Genomic DNA, 10,000 nt, shown 5'->3' with positions numbered 1-10,000 from the left:
TCAAATTGTTCTTAACCAACATACAGTATAGGCTTCAAGATCATGTTACTATAACATGAAACCAAGACACGTCAAAATGCAACAGAAGGCAAAAATTCTTTGTTTTTTAGGAGAAGGAAATGTCCACAACCAACTAAAAGTACCAGATTTTACGTGTGGCTAAACTTAAGTTTCGTTGTCCGTAGTCCAAATTGCGACGTGACATTAGATCATATCTATCTCTACTTAGGCCTAGCAGAATAGGCCTACTTGTAACAGCAGGAAGCGTGGCAAGAGCCTGGGTGATGATTGTAGGTGTTCTAAGTCGATGGACTTTCTGCCTTAAGGGGACTTTCTAATTTTCTTCTCTTCCATCGCTTTGGACTATAAATGGCACACATACCAAAATTGCTAAAGAAAAGAAGTGTCTGTGGAAGCTTATAATGGGATACATGAAGAAATACCGGAGTCCACGTTTCGTTTATGCCAACCGAGTGATTTGAATATTCAATATGAAGCTAAAAACAGTTTTTTCTTTAAAAAGAAGTTCAGAACATCTGTTTTTAAATAGAAGCTAAGAACAGCTGTTTTTCAATAGAAGATAAGAACATCTGTTTTGCAATAGAAGCTAAGAACAGCTTTTTTTCCAAATAAAAGGAAATGTATGCATGATGAGGTGGTTTCTTAAAAATTAATATAGGATGATTGCTTGGTAACATAATACTCCAATTACAATTCCGAAATTTCAAGAGAAAGGGGACAAAGAAAGTGCTACCTACCGTAGGTAGATTGAAAGATGTCTATCTATTCAGAGAGCACAAAAGCGTATGCTTAAGTGGGCCTTCTGTATAGGATTATAAAACAGCCAATACTGTGTCGGGCCTCTACTCATGGAATTTATTTCTGATTGATCAGTTATAAAGTGAAGATGGTCGAGAGAGTACTTACATAACATTGTCATATGCAAAGTTTTATCAGAGAAACATGTTATAGCTTACATAAGTACATACAAGCATTTCTTATGAAGGCATTGAACGCATTAAACGCATTTATATCATGTTAGAAAATGTATACAATTCAAACACACTGACTCAAGCTATGGTAAGCAGCTCTTCTAGAAGAATACTCCAAAATCAAACTATTGTTCTCTAGTCTTGGGTAGTGCCATAGCCCCTATTCCACAGCCTTCCATTGTATTGGATTAGAGTTCTCTTGCTTGAGGGTACACTCTGACACATTGTTGTGTCGTAGTTCTCTTCCTCTTGTTTTATTCTTATTTTTAAGGTTAATATATGAAAGATCTAATTTAATGTTGTTACTGTTCTTAAAATATCTTATTTTGATTGTTTATTACTTTGTTATAGGTTATTTATTCGTACTTTACTTTCCTAACTGTGCTATTTTCCCTGTTGGAGCCCTTGGGCTTATAACATCCTGCTTTTCCAACCAGAGTAATACCTTAGCTTGTAATAATAATAATAATAATAATAATAATAATAATAATAATAATAATAATAATAATAATAATAATAATAACAGTTATTCAAATTCCTCAAACGATTTCTTCACCTGAAGAATAGATCTCACTTACGAATTCACACAAAAGCAACATAAGCTATTCGGCAGTAATCACACTACGAAGGGTGTTCATATTCTGACTTATTCGAGTGCAAACAGTTGTTTATTATTATTATTATTATTATTATTATTATTATTATTATTATTATTATTATTATTATTAGCTAAGCTACAACCCTAGTTGGAAAAGCAAGATGCTTTAAGCCCAAGGGCTCCAACAGGGAAAAATAGCCCGTGAGGAAAGGAAATAAATAAACGATATAAGAAGTAATGAAAAATTAAAATGAAATATACTAAAATCATTAACAACATTAAAACAGATACTTCTGTCATATAAACTATACAAGGACTTATGTAAGCCTGTTCAACATAAAAACATTTGCTGCAAGTTTGAACTTTTAAAGTTCTACTGATTCAACTACCCGATTAGGAAGATTATTCCACAACTTGGACACAGCTGGAATAAAACTTCTAGAATACTGCGTAGTATTGAGCCTCATGGTGGAGAAGGCCTGACTAATATAATCAACTGCATACCTAGTATCACGAACAGGATGGAACTGTCCGGGAAGATTTAAATGTAAAGGATGGTCAGAATTATATAAAAAAAATCTTATGCAACATGCATAATGCACTAACTGAACGACGGTGCCAGAGTTTAGAACAATAAAAAATCAACACTAATATTATTTCACTTATAAGAGACCTACCATTCGAATCATACATAAAATAAGATTCCATTAAACTATTACAATGCTAAGAAATTTTTTCATAAAAATAATGTATAATCACAATCCACTATATTATATAATGATTGATATCAACATTATGGTTGGCCACTTACTGATAACACGGCCAGGAGTAGGGTGGCTGAACAAAGGCTTTGTGGAAGCGACCAAGTGAAGAGAAATTCGAAATAACAGATTTGAGCCCTAACTACTAAGACTATGATATATGTTAAATTCAAATATTAATGTCTTGTGATAATTTTTCGAATAAAATCTTACCATCAATAATGGTACCCAAAATAACTTACATTTTAAGGATATAATAAAATTGCATACGTCTAATTCCACCAGTAGCACTCAAGTCTTCAGTATCCTAAAATACCACGTGTAGGATGTAATAATGTCTACAAAATAACATTAAAGTCATATTTTTAACAAAAATATCCCAAGAAACATAAATATACCCAATTTGTTACGCGTAGCTTTCGACATTTCTCTTAATAACATTAAAGTTAGTCACGTGTCCCATCAAAATGTTTAATTTGGTATTGAAGTTGGCTATATATTACTTTGCCGTCTTTAGTGACCAAAAATTAGCTTTTAACATCAAAACTGGGCATTTCATTATACAATTAAATGTTTTCAGAATAATCGTAACATCAAACGCTGAGCTACACATTCCCTGCACTGCCAGAAAATGCAAACAACGGCACTTGGAGCTCACGAACAAATACTTTAACCAGTGGAGACATCGGATATACAGACATATATATATATATATATATATATATATATATATATATATATATATATATATATATATATATATATATATATACATACATATATATATGTATATATATATATATATATATATATATATATATATATATATATGTGTGTGTGTGTGTGTGTGTGTGTGTGTGTGTGTATATATACAGTGTATATATATATTTATATATATATATATATATATATATATATATATATATATATATATATATATGTGTGTGTGTGTGTGTGTGTGTGTGTGTGTGTGTGTGTATTCGTGTATACTGTATATGGTTGCATAGAAATTATATAAAATTCCTATCATACTCTATTTCAAATCACTCTTGAATAACAGACAACACCAGGCTATACATTCCTTAACAGCACAATTTTAAAATGACAAGAATCCCTTGAAATAACACTATGTGATTATACGAAAAGAATCTCGTTGATTCCCCCCCCCCCTCACACACACACACATACACCAAAGAAAAAGGATCCAGTCAAACTAAGCAAAAAGAGGGGAAAAACTCGATGACACCATTATTTCGTCTCGTACTTAAAACAAAAAGTGGTTCTGGGGCCCAGTGGTTCGAGTTTTTTCAAAAGGATAAAAAAAGGCTAAAGTTATATTCATGGTGACTCAACTAAATCCACCATCTTATTTCACCAGTCACTAGTTCAGGATAGATAATATTTATCCTATAATAATAATAATAATAATAATAATAATAATAATAATAATAATAATAATAATAATATCCACTTACTATTTCCGAATTGTGTAGTTACATGGGAAAAAAATATAATTTACCGATATCATACTTCAATATATATTTGAAAATATGATTTTCATCTTATTTCATTAGCTTCACGTTTGTGGCTTTTTAAGTGCGTTTATATGACTTCGTGAGTGTGTGTGTGTGTGTGAGAGAGAGAGAGAGAGAGAGAGAGAGAGAGAGAGAGAGAGAGAGAGAGAGAGAGAGAGAGTGCGAATATTTCCATTTCTACTTCTCTTCATCCAATAGTCTTAACAATAACTTTCTTATCATGCTCAATACTGTTTATAACAGAGGTTATAACTACGATTAAGATTCGTTCATAATATAAGCCTTTTATAAGATTATCATTCTGAAAACTAATAAAGACTATAGAAAATAAACTAGATTAAGGAAATGGCTCGCCAAATAATCTAAAACACAATTTGACCTGAGGACGTATATACTCACAACGGAAATATACGAGAAAGTACAGACAAAGACATATCTATCAAGAGCATATACTAATATTGTAGGCCTACAGAGCTATAAACTACCTCAGGCCTACCCACGTTCACATTTCGGGCTGGTGTTTTTAGTCTGTTATTATTGTTATTATTATCATGATTACTTGCTAAGCTACAATCCCAACAGGAAAAATAGCCCAGTGAAGAAAGGAGACAAGGAAAAATAAAATATTTTAAGGACAGTAACATTAAAACAAATATTTCCGATAACTATAAAAAAAAATTAAGAAAACAAGAGGAAGAGAAATTAGGTAGAATAGTATGCCAGAGTACCCTCGAGCTAGAGAATTCTAGCCCAAGACAGTGGAAGATCATGTACAGAAGCTATGGCACTAACCAAGACTAGAGAACACTGGTTAGATTTTGGTGTGTCCTTCTCCTAGAAGAGCTGCTTACCATAGCTGATAGAGAAAAGTAGCGATTATTCAATAAAGAATTGAACGTTTTTCTATTAAAAAATAGTGATGTAAAAAATTCACCAACTGCATGCAAACACTCAAAATTGACTGTTGTTGCGATGTACAGTAAGGGTTTAACGAATAAGTGAAAAACAGTAATTCAAACACAAACATTCGTAAACACTAAAGCCCCAAACGAAATCAAAATCATTTACATAATATCCACAGGATAAAAAATGCTTATAAGGCTTTAGTCAAATATGGCTGTCTTTTAAGGCTCTGTTTCAAGGTATGCCGCCAAGAAAGCAATAAATATTCAGGTAGTGACATCGCTTACGAGATCGTATCTCAGATTACCATACTCTGTTATATAATCTATGTTGCCAGGTTACTGTGATTCACAGGTTGGCAACACGATTGAAAGGGAAGCCGGAGGCCGCAATCAGAGACAAAGATGGTTATCTTTTTCTATAATTATCTTTTCCCCAATAGACATTTACCCCATGCGCTGTTTAAGCATTCAGATGAGACGTGATTCTTCGTTCGATCCTACCAACTAAATTTAGTTATCTCTTATCAGTTCTAGCAGACATTAAATTCAAGAGTTTAACCGGTTCGCCAATGCTCTCTCTCTCTCTCTCTCTCTCTCTCTCTCTCTCTCTCTCTCTCTCTCTCTCTCTCTCTCTCTCTCATTATATATAGCAGGAGGAATATCACAGTACGATATAGCATGCCACGTATTCATACAGGTCACATACGAGTAGAATTTAATCACTTGGAGATAGACATGGGATCATGTTTTTCCGCTTGTCTCCTTGGCATTTAAAATCCCGATAAATTCAAGGTGATGGGGAATGTCTGTGAATCATTATTATTGCTCAGTCATGGCAAACTTAATGAAGCCTAGATTGTCGTGGAATCACTAAAGTTTCGAACATATTTACTAGTCATTTGAAAATATATAAACATTTAAACCATTTGCTCCTTGCTAAAGTTTTCAAACTTTTTCATCCATTTCAGTTTAACTAGATACACGAGCTTCTTAAAATTACAAGAAATGCACTTTTGGACAGACTCACGCCGAGTTACAGATAAGAACTTATTTCATGCTTACAAGCATGTTTAGATAACACATCGAGATAAAAGTTATTGCATGTTAACAATGACAACTTCTCCGACGTTAGTCATATGCCACATATGTAATCTCTTGTAAAAAAACCTCTTAACAGTTCCACAGTGAAATTAAAAAAGCGCTTTTAAATCACATCTTTAGAAATTTCGGGTTATCAATTAAGCCACAACTTCTTTATATTGGTCCTTTTAGTAGATTATCATACATCCAATTGAATTAGTCAGATCCTGTGGTTATTTGATTAACTTCGAGCCTTTTTCAAAGTATAAACATTTATATATTTCTTCTTGAAGGCTACATTTTATAGATTACAATGTCTCATCATTTCAAGATGTTTGGTAATCATTCATTATCTAAAATGAATAAAACTAGATTTCTCACTGGTTTTATTAATTCTACATCAGTATGTTCTACCTCAATTTCTTTACTACCAGAGTTATGTTAAAATGTTCACATGGATTTCATACGTTTTTCTATCTGAATTGATTGTCTCTAATTTCCGTTCTTGAAACTCGGACTTATCTTCTACACTGTCTATAACTGGGTTGAACTCGGTATCGCTTACAATATAATCGTAATTCACTTATTTTTCCCCATAGGCCACGATAAATGACAGATCACATAAAGCTAGCTAGAAGTGTTCTTAAGACTACAATCCTTATTTAGGTTCCCAGACCAGTTGAAAACTGAGTAGGGAGTGCCAATAAACCACTAAGATCCATCCAATAGTACTATTGTAAATTAAAGCCAATGACTTGAAGTTTTGAACGTTCTTATTATTTTAATCATTTCCCAAGCTGTGTAGGTAGTACAAGCATCGTAAATTCAGCATCCTTAAGAACAATGCTGAGTCTTAAGTTATTTCTTATGGCCTTTTCAAAATGTTCCACAAGATGTGGCACTAAATGTTCCAAAATTCATTTCCGATAATAATTACAAATTGAATATTGGCTTTTGTGTTCTTAGAGAATTCCTCTCCCCTTTCCTCTTGAAAATAACCCGGATGAAGACGAAACAAGAAGTCTTTTCTTTTCAACGAGGACAAGTAGCCTACAGAAGTGCTCACTCCCGGTGACTTGCACAATCTCACAATATGTTTTGCTTGTCTTTGTTAAGTTTGTTTTCTTAAGACCACACGTTCGCATTTTTTACGATGAAAAAAAAATATAATATAATCTTAAAGCTAAGTTTTAAGTAATTAATGTAATAAGAAATTTAATTTACCCTCTTAGAAAATATAAACCAAGTTATGAAACTCACGTTTAAACCGAAAAACTATATTAGTCAAAACTGCTGTGATTAACGTATCACAAGCGGCAGTTATATTATGTGCTTAGCTAAATTATAACTTCTTCACATTTTCCTATATTTTCTAATCAGTTTCACACAATACTTTTCATTTTATCCAACATGCTTATGAAATGCATTTTTTTTAGTTTAGGCAACAATACTACAGCATACATCAATATTTATTTTACATCACTACGGAGAATAAATTCGTCCAAGAAAATATAACAAAACACTGGGTCAAGTACAATTTCTACAATGTTGATTTTTTTTTTTACCTGATATCGAAGGTGCTAATTTTGAAAGTAAGATAAAAGGACATAAATGACTTTAGTTATGCAACCAATATTAGCATTCGATTCGTTTCTGTGAACACTTTGCAGATAAAGCTCAGTTAACCGGGATGTACCAATTAATTTTTCGAAGTAGACTAGGCCTATGCCAATCAGCCTATGCTCCTCAGCACATGAAAGGAATATATAATTAATGACTATTGAAACGTAATGTTGGCAAAGATGAACATAGATACCAAATGAATAAAAAGACAGCATGATGTGCAATACACAACTGATATAAGGAAAAATGTCTATCGGATACTGTACTGTTTGACACGTTAGACACCATTTTTGATGACACGGCATCCATCATCTGACAAAATCGCAGGTGTACAAAAGGGAAAGTTATAAAAAGTGTATTTTCAGCATGAACTCCACGATGACAATATTGCATCATATACCGGTAGTCTTAAAATACTACATTGTAGAATGTTACAGTACTAGAATGGTCAGCTGTTAACTGTATTAAGATCATGTAGTTCATTTGATGTAAGTAGTGGGATAAGACAATAAAACTTCTATGCTCATCCATAATTGTATGTGTGTGTATATATATATATATATATATATATATATATATATATATATATATATATATATATATATAGAGAGAGAGAGAGAGAGAGAGAGAGAGAGAGAGAGAGAGAGAGAGAGAGAGAGAGAGACTTGTTCTTTATTACTGCATATAGGGGAATATCTATCCATATATATATATATATATATATATATATATATATATATATATATATATATATATATATATATATACGTATATATACATACATATATATATATATATATATATATATATATATATATATATATATATATATGGATAGATATTCCCCTATATGCAGTAATAAAGAACAAGTCTCTCTCTCTCTCTCTCTCTCTCTCTCTCTCTCTCTCTCTCTCTCTCTCTCTCTCTCTCTCTCTCTCTCTATATATATATATATATATATATATATATATATATATATATATATATATATATATATATATATATATGTAGCCTATATATATATATATACATATATATATATATATATATATATATATATATATATATATATATATATATATATATATATATATATATATATATATATATATATATATATTTACTACACCGGGTAACAGTAATGGGAAAAAACGTTTAATTCGCTTAAATCATAAAGTAAAAAGTGAAAAATAAGTTTCTGCGCTACTGGCATAAATTCAATTATCTCTACTAATATAATTATGTTCCCAAATATATTTGATATCTAAAATTATTGTTACCTGGTAGTTGGAGGCTAATAAAAAGTCACTATCTCGGCGATTTTACCGTTTGTATGTTTGTTTTTCTGTAGGGAAAAAGCAATCCTGGTATTTTTCAAGTATCTAGAAAAGTTTGTTAATACTTTTCCTAGTTGAATAACCGTAGGAGGAGTCGAGTCGAAATCTAGTACTTTAGATATTAGTTTGATCGGAAGTATTATATTGGGAAATGGCTTCATATTATTTGTAATTATTTGAATTCACGAGAGAGAGAGAGAGAGAGAGAGAGAGAGAGAGAGAGAGAGAGAGAGAGAGAGAGAGAGAGAGAGAGAGAGAGAATATATTTATGTAGCTTAAGTATTATAATGGGAAATGGCTTCATATTATTTGTAATTATTTGAATTCACGAGTGAGAGAGAGAGAGAGAGAGAGAGAGAGAGAGAGAGAGAGAGAGAGAGAGAGAGAGAGAGAGAGACTATATTTCTGTAGCTTAATGTATTATTTCAAAGAAAGAGTTGGTCAGTTAGTTACAGTATATTTACGTAGGCTTGGTGAATGATCCAAAAGAGAGTTGTTAGTCTAATAAATATATAATGGACCTAGACTTATGATTACAATGTATTGCATTTATTTGGTCTAGGTGTTGGATCTACAAAAACTCAATATTTTCTAGTCTTCTATAAAAAAAAAGTATTAAACAAATAGAGAATAAAACCTTGAAAAAGCATGTTTTAACATTAGGAACACCCGGACAGCACTATAAAATGCACGCATCTACAAGCATACCACACTAATGCATATTCGTAAATGACATTTCTGCAACTTCGTAAATTAAGAAAGCATTTAGCAGCTACCAAGTTGCAAATTAAGAAAGCATTTAGCAGCTACCAAGTTGCAAATTAAGAAAGCATTTAGCAGCTACCAAGTTGCAAATTAAGAAAGCATTTAGCAGCTACCAAGTTGCAAATTAAGAAAGCATTTAGCAGCTACCATGATATAGCTACACGAAACATTACGAAGTGGTTGACGAATTAGACTCAAGAAAGGAAATGAACTTATGAAGCTTATTTCCCTCAGACATAATATTATCGACCAGACTGACGGAAGTACATTTGCGAATGCCAACACTGCAGTCCGGCCAACCACGTTTACTCGAACAGTTTTAAATTAGCCGGCAATTGGCAGTTCGGTTTACTCGCATTCTAATGATTTTCAGTGATAGTCATAATACGGTTGACAGATGTGGG

General features: G+C 32.0%; 1 protein-coding gene across 3 annotated transcripts in view; it reads right to left on the bottom strand.

Annotated features, from left to right (window-relative positions):
- Positions 1-10,000, bottom strand: part of LOC137632263 (ATP-citrate synthase-like) — a 369,682-nt gene that overhangs the window by 359,402 nt on the left and 280 nt on the right. The gene's annotated exons all lie outside the window — the stretch shown is intronic.

Source organism: Palaemon carinicauda, chromosome 41 (assembly GCF_036898095.1).
Source record: "Palaemon carinicauda isolate YSFRI2023 chromosome 41, ASM3689809v2, whole genome shotgun sequence".
NCBI lineage: Eukaryota > Metazoa > Arthropoda > Malacostraca > Decapoda > Palaemonidae > Palaemon > Palaemon carinicauda.
The sequence above is the reverse complement of the archived record's forward strand: the minus strand, read 5'-3'. Positions and strand labels throughout refer to the sequence as shown.